Source organism: Bombus affinis, unplaced genomic scaffold, assembly GCF_024516045.1.
Source record: "Bombus affinis isolate iyBomAffi1 unplaced genomic scaffold, iyBomAffi1.2 ctg00001067.1, whole genome shotgun sequence".
NCBI lineage: Eukaryota > Metazoa > Arthropoda > Insecta > Hymenoptera > Apidae > Bombus > Bombus affinis.
The window spans coordinates 1-7500 of record NW_026109533.1 but is presented as its reverse complement, the minus strand read 5'-3'; the positions used below and the strand labels follow the sequence as shown (position 1 = coordinate 7500).

Here is a 7500-nt window from a genome sequence, read left to right as displayed (position 1 = left end):
GCGTTACGAGGTATGGAAATTTTTATAGAAATCGTTATTGTTCGACGCCGTCTAGCCGAACGTAACGGTTTCTTTTTATTTTTTTTTTAAATTTTTTCCACCGGACCTAGCTGACTGGGACGTTGGCACTTTGAATTGTTTCGCACTGCTCCAAAAGTGCCGAAAGTACCGAAAGTTCCTTTCGCATTAATTCCATAATAAGCGTTATAAGGTACGTATATTCTGGCATAAATCGATATATTCTAATTAAATACATCGGGATTAAGCGTTAATTTTGTTCTTGAAACGTTCTAAAAAGTTTCGAATTGCACATTGGGACATGGAAAAATTTCCGTATCGAACACGTTTTTTCGAGTTATCTCGCTTAAAAGTGTTACAAGGTAGGAATATTTTTGCATAAATGGACGTATCTCGACGTTTTACGTCGGGATTAAGCGTTTATTTGGTCGCTGGAACGTTTTCTAGAAACGGAACTATGCGACGGGACGTTGGGACTTTGAAGAAGTTCGGCCGGTGCGAAAAGACCGAAAAGGTTTTTTCGAGTTATCTCGCTTAAAAGTGTTACAAGGTAGGAATATTTTTGCATAAATCGACGTATCTCGACGTTTTACGTCGGGATTAAGCGTTTATTTGGTCGCTGGAACGTTTTCTAGAAACGGAACTATGCGACGGGACGTTGGGACTTTGAAGAAGTTCGGCCGGTGCGAAAAGACCGAAAAGGTTTTTTCGAGTTATCTCGCTTAAAAGTGTTACAAGGTAGGAATATTTTTGCATAAATCGACGTATCTCGACGTTTTACGTCGGGATTAAGCGTTTATGTCGTCCCCAAGACCTTCTACAAAGTTTCGATTTTTTCGTTGGGACTTTGAAAAATTTCCGTATCGAACACGTTTTTTCGAGTTATCTCGCTTAAAAGTGTTACAAGGTAGGAATATTTTTGCATAAATGGACGTATCTCGACGTTTTACGTCGGGATTAAGCGTTTATTTGGTCGCTGGAACGTTTTCTAGAAACGGAACTATGCGACGGGACGTTGGGACTTTGAAGAAGTTCGGCCGGTGCGAAAAGACCGAAAAGGTTTTTTCGAGTTATCTCGCTTAAAAGTGTTACAAGGTAGGAATATATTTGCATAAATGGACGTATCTCGACGTTTTACGTCGGGATTAAGCGTTTATTTGGTCGCTGGAACGTTTTCTAGAAACGGAACTATGCGACGGGACGTTGGGACTTTGAAGAAGTTCGGCCGGTGCGAAAGGACCGAAAAGGTTTTTTCGAGTTATCTCGCTTAAAAGTGTTACAAGGTAGGAATATTTTTGCATAAATGGACGTATCTCGACGTTTTACGTCGGGATTAAGCGTTTATTTGGTCGCTGGAACGTTTTCTAGAAACGGAACTATGCGACGGGACGTTGGGACTTTGAAGAAGTTCGGCCGGTGCGAAAAGACCGAAAAGGTTTTTTCGAGTTATCTCGCTTAAAAGTGTTACAAGGTAGGAATATATTTGCATAAATGGACGTATCTCGACGTTTTACGTCGGGATTAAGCGTTTATTTGGTCGCTGGAACGTTTTCTAGAAACGGAACTATGCGACGGGACGTTGGGACTTTGAAGAAGTTCGGCCGGTGCGAAAAGACCGAAAAGGTTTTTTCGAGTTATCTCGCTTAAAAGTGTTACAAGGTAGGAATATTTTTGCATAAATGGACGTATCTCGACGTTTTACGTCGGGATTAAGCGTTTATTTGGTCGGTGGAACGTTTTCTAGAAACGGAACTATGCGACGGGACGTTGGGACTTTGAAGAAGTTCGGCCGGTGCGAAAAGACCGAAAAGGTTTTTTCGAGTTATCTCGCTTAAAAGTGTTACAAGGTAGGAATATATTTGCATAAATGGACGTATCTCGACGTTTTACGTCGGGATTAAGCGTTTATTTGGTCGCTGGAACGTTTTCTAGAAACGGAACTATGCGACGGGACGTTGGGACTTTGAAGAAGTTCGGCCGGTGCGAAAAGACCGAAAAGGTTTTTTCGAGTTATCTCGCTTAAAAGTGTTACAAGGTAGGAATATTTTTGCATAAATGGACGTATCTCGACGTTTTACGTCGGGATTAAGCGTTTATTTGGTCGCTGGAACGTTTTCTAGAAACGGAACTATGCGACGGGACGTTGGGACTTTGAAGAAGTTCGGCCGGTGCGAAAAGACCGAAAAGGTTTTTTCGAGTTATCTCGCTTAAAAGTGTTACAAGGTAGGAATATATTTGCATAAATGGACGTATCTCGACGTTTTACGTCGGGATTAAGCGTTTATTTGGTCGCTGGAACGTTTTCTAGAAACGGAACTATGCGACGGGACGTTGGGACTTTGAAGAAGTTCGGCCGGTGCGAAAAGACCGAAAAGGTTTTTTCGAGTTATCTCGCTTAAAAGTGTTACAAGGTAGGAATATTTTTGCATAAATCGACGTATCTCGACGTTTTACGTCGGGATTAAGCGTTTATGTCGTCCCCAAGACCTTCTACAAAGTTTCGATTTTTTCGTTGGGACTTTGAAAAATTTCCGTATCGAACACGTTTTTTCGAGTTATCTCGCTTAAAAGTGTTACAAGGTAGGAATATTTTTGCATAAATGGACGTATCTCGACGTTTTACGTCGGGATTAAGCGTTTATTTGGTCGGTGGAACGTTTTCTAGAAACGGAACTATGCGACGGGACGTTGGGACTTTGAAGAAGTTCGGCCGGTGCGAAAAGACCGAAAAGGTTTTTTCGAGTTATCTCGCTTAAAAGTGTTACAAGGTAGGAATATATTTGCATAAATGGACGTATCTCGACGTTTTACGTCGGGATTAAGCGTTTATTTGGTCGCTGGAACGTTTTCTAGAAACGGAACTATGCGACGGGACGTTGGGACTTTGAAGAAGTTCGGCCGGTGCGAAAAGACCGAAAAGGTTTTTTCGAGTTATCTCGCTTAAAAGTGTTACAAGGTAGGAATATATTTGCATAAATGGACGTATCTCGACGTTTTACGTCGGGATTAAGCGTTTATTTGGTCGCTGGAACGTTTTCTAGAAACGGAACTATGCGACGGGACGTTGGGACTTTGAAGAAGTTCGGCCGGTGCGAAAGGACCGAAAAGGTTTTTTCGAGTTATCTCGCTTAAAAGTGTTACAAGGTAGGAATATTTTTGCATAAATGGACGTATCTCGACGTTTTACGTCGGGATTAAGCGTTTATTTGGTCGCTGGAACGTTTTCTAGAAACGGAACTATGCGACGGGACGTTGGGACTTTGAAGAAGTTCGGCCGGTGCGAAAAGACCGAAAAGGTTTTTTCGAGTTATCTCGCTTAAAAGTGTTACAAGGTAGGAATATTTTTGCATAAATCGACGTATCTCGACGTTTTACGTCGGGATTAAGCGTTTATGTCGTCCCCAAGACCTTCTACAAAGTTTCGATTTTTTCGTTGGGACTTTGAAAAATTTCCGTATCGAACACGTTTTTTCGAGTTATCTCGCTTAAAAGTGTTACAAGGTAGGAATATTTTTGCACAAATGGACGTATCTCGACGTTTTACGTCGGGATTAAGCGTTTATTTGGTCGCTGGAACGTTTTCTAGAAACGGAACTATGCGACGGGACGTTGGGACTTTGAAGAAGTTCGGCCGGTGCGAAAAGTCCGAAATGGTTATTTCGAGTTATTTCGTTAAAAAGCGTTATAAGGGTATAATTTTTTTGACAGGGATCGTTATATCTCTATTAAATACAATCGGATTAAACATTTTTGTCGAATTTTTTGAAAAATTAGCTTCCGTCGGACTGATACGACTGGGATATTTTTGCAATTTTTTCGTTAATTAATGTTACAAGGTATATATCTTTTTACATATTTCGTGTTATTTTAACGTGTTTTAATCGATTATAAAGTTATTTTCGTCCATAGTCGATAAAACTGTATGTTTACTGATGCAATTTTTCGGTGAAAAAAAAATTAATTTTTTGGTAAAAATGCATTTATAATATGTTAATAATGCTTGTGGTAAAATATTTCGATGGTTGGATATCGCCTTTATATAGTAGTTATTGAACGTGCGAGCGACTAAGTTCCAGCGTCCCTTCCGAACGGTACGTTGCTACGGAGGTTTTGCACCATAAGCGCGCGGCCGCTAGCCCGACCGGCGCCGGCCTTCCGGCCGGCCCCTTGGTATCTATAAGAGAAGCGTCGAGCCGGACGGTTCGGTCGGAACAGCGCTGGGCGCGTGGCTATTCTACGGCCTCGGTTGAGAATTCAGTCACCGCTCCTCGAGTCTTAGTGTATTTTACGCTATTTCTCGACTGTTCCTCCGTTCTCGTACTGGTTTTTTCTCTACACTGCTGCGCCGCGGGTCGAAGTCTAGGACGTAATGACCGTTAACGTGGCAAGCTTCCCCTTAGTCGGGAAGCTGGTGACCTGTGTGCACGTATTTGACAAAAGTTGGATGCGTGTGTGCTTGTACTTACGGAGTAGCCATTCTTGCAGAGACCATCGGTTGTAAGCTATTTGTAGCTGCACGATGGTCCTTTTGGCGTTCTGTAGAGTGCGTTATCTTCTGGTAACGCGTCTCTACAGAGGTGTTGAAGCTTATAAAAGAATATTCTTACGGTATGTCCAGCATGCGTATACGTGCTTTACCGCTAAGTTATATTCTACGAGAGAAGTTGGAGGAGAAAAGTTACAAACAGAAATAATTCTGTGAAGTATGAATCTTTGTATCGATATATGATGGTGAGAGAGGAGGAGAATTAAAGTGGCTGAGTGACGTTGTTACTGAACCATGGAACGTTGCTCTCTAAGTCATATTACATATATATATAAAATGAAAAGTCTCGTCGTACGGTGCTTACGTCCCACCTACGACACAGAGAGAACTTTTAAACGAAAATGCTGGTTTTTGGGAATATATTATAAGATCCCTGGTTGATCCTGCCAGTAGTCATATGCTTGTCTCAAAGATTAAGCCATGCATGTCTCAGTACATGCCGCATTAAGGTGAAACCGCGAATGGCTCATTAAATCAGTTATGGTTTCTTAGATCATACCTACATTTACTTGGATAACTGTGGTAATTCTAGAGCTAATACATGCAAACAGATTCCGACCAGAGATGGTAGGAATGCTTTTATTAGATCAAAACCAATCGGTGGCGGATGGCTCGTCTGTCCGTCCATCGTTTGTTTTGGTGACTCTGAATAACTTTGTGCTGATCGCATGGTCATCTAGCACCGGCGACGCATCTTTCAAATGTCTGCCTTATCAACTGTCGATGGTAGGTTCTGCGCCTACCATGGTTGTAACGGGTAACGGGGAATCAGGGTTCGATTCCCCGGAGAGGGAGCCTGAGAAACAGCTACCACATCCAAGGAAGGCAGCAGGCGCGCAAATTACCCACTCCCGGCACGGGGAGGTAGTGACGAAAAAATAACGATACGGGACTCATCCGAGGCCCCGTAATCGGAATGAGTACACTTTAAAATCCTTTAACGAGGACCAATTGGAGGGCAAGTCTGGTGCCAGCAGCCGCGGTAATTCCAGCTCCAATAGCGTATATTAAAGTTGTTGCGGTTAAAAAGCTCGTAGTTGAATCTGTGTGTCACAGTGTCGGTTCACCGCTCGCGGTGTTTAACTGGCATTATGTGGTACGTCCTATCGGTGGGCTTAGCTCCTCGCGGGCGGTCCCAACTAATATCCCATCGCGGTGCTCTTCACTGAGTGTCGAGGTGGGCCGATACGTTTACTTTGAACAAATTAGAGTGCTTAAAGCAGGCTACCTTCGCCTGAATACTGTGTGCATGGAATAATGGAATAGGACCTCGGTTCTATTTTGTTGGTTTTCGGAGCCCCGAGGTAATGATTAATAGGGACAGATGGGGGCATTCGTATTGCGACGTTAGAGGTGAAATTCTTGGATCGTCGCAAGACGGACAGAAGCGAAAGCATTTGCCAAAAATGTTTTCATTAATCAAGAACGAAAGTTAGAGGTTCGAAGGCGATCAGATACCGCCCTAGTTCTAACCATAAACGATGCCAGCCAGCGATCCGCCGAAGTTCCTCCGATGACTCGGCGGGCAGCTTCCGGGAAACCAAAGCTTTTGGGTTCCGGGGGAAGTATGGTTGCAAAGCTGAAACTTAAAGGAATTGACGGAAGGGCACCACCAGGAGTGGAGCCTGCGGCTTAATTTGACTCAACACGGGAAACCTCACCAGGCCCGGACACCGGAAGGATTGACAGATTGATAGCTCTTTCTTGATTCGGTGGGTGGTGGTGCATGGCCGTTCTTAGTTGGTGGAGCGATTTGTCTGGTTAATTCCGATAACGAACGAGACTCTAGCCTGCTAAATAGACGTAACTTATGGTATCTCGAAGGCCCCCGGCTTCGGTCGGTGGGTTTTTACTACCAACGTACAAACAAATCTTCTTAGAGGAACAGGCGGCTTCTAGCCGCACGAGATTGAGCAATAACAGGTCTGTGATGCCCTTAGATGTTCTGGGCCGCACGCGCGCTACACTGAAGGAATCAGCGTGTTTTCCCTGGCCGAAAGGCCCGGGTAACCCGCTGAACCTCCTTCGTGCTAGGGATTGGGGCTTGCAATTATTCCCCATGAACGAGGAATTCCCAGTAAGCGCGAGTCATAAGCTCGCGTTGATTACGTCCCTGCCCTTTGTACACACCGCCCGTCGCTACTACCGATTGAATGATTTAGTGAGGTCTTCGGACTGGTGCGCGGCCAATGTGATAAGCATTGCCGATGTTACCGGGAAGATGACCAAACTTGATCATTTAGAGGAAGTAAAAGTCGTAACAAGGTTTCCGTAGGTGAACCTGCGGAAGGATCATTAACGATATAACACAAAAACTTAAAGAATTTGACTTGAACACTTGAAAAATACGAAACTGTATAAGTCGGTAAGGAGCCGTACTCCTCCTATATCGACGAACCAAAGTATATACGACGTATCAACAAGCTATATACTTTAACAAAGAACAGTTAAATTCGCCCGGAGCGTGGCTTACTCCGTTGGCAAAATGATGAAAAGACATAAGGAGGAGACGACCCTCCAGCTACGAAACTATATGAAGAGAAGGTGGCACTCTCTCTCGATCATCGGGATGAAGAGATACATATATATATATATATATATATATACATACATAAACGAATTCGAGGCGCCTGCGTGAGGTCGTACACAGAAAGACCCGCCGTCTGCGAATATTATGATTTTATAATAAAACTATAAATGGGAACTTGAGCTTTCGAAAATTAACTTTGACACGAATATCGAACGAAAAATTACGAATGGAAACCACCCGTAAAGAGAAATGAGATCGAGGCGCTTGCGTGAGGCCGTATACAGAAAGACCGCCGCCACGATCTCGTATTTTTTTTTTTGCGTCGTGGAGACCGTACAAACGAATAACAAAATCTCTAAAGTGCCTCGTGTCGGAGAGATCATGCTCGCCTATTCTCTTCTATGTT

General features: G+C 43.5%; 1 non-coding gene across 1 annotated transcript; it reads left to right on the top strand.

The window, feature by feature from the left end:
- The first annotated feature begins 4934 nt into the window (after positions 1 to 4934).
- LOC126928550 (small subunit ribosomal RNA) lies at positions 4935 to 6862 on the top strand. The gene has a single exon (XR_007716765.1). It is a non-coding gene; the product is annotated as a small subunit ribosomal RNA (ribosomal RNA).
- The last annotated feature ends 638 nt before the right edge of the window (positions 6863 to 7500 follow it).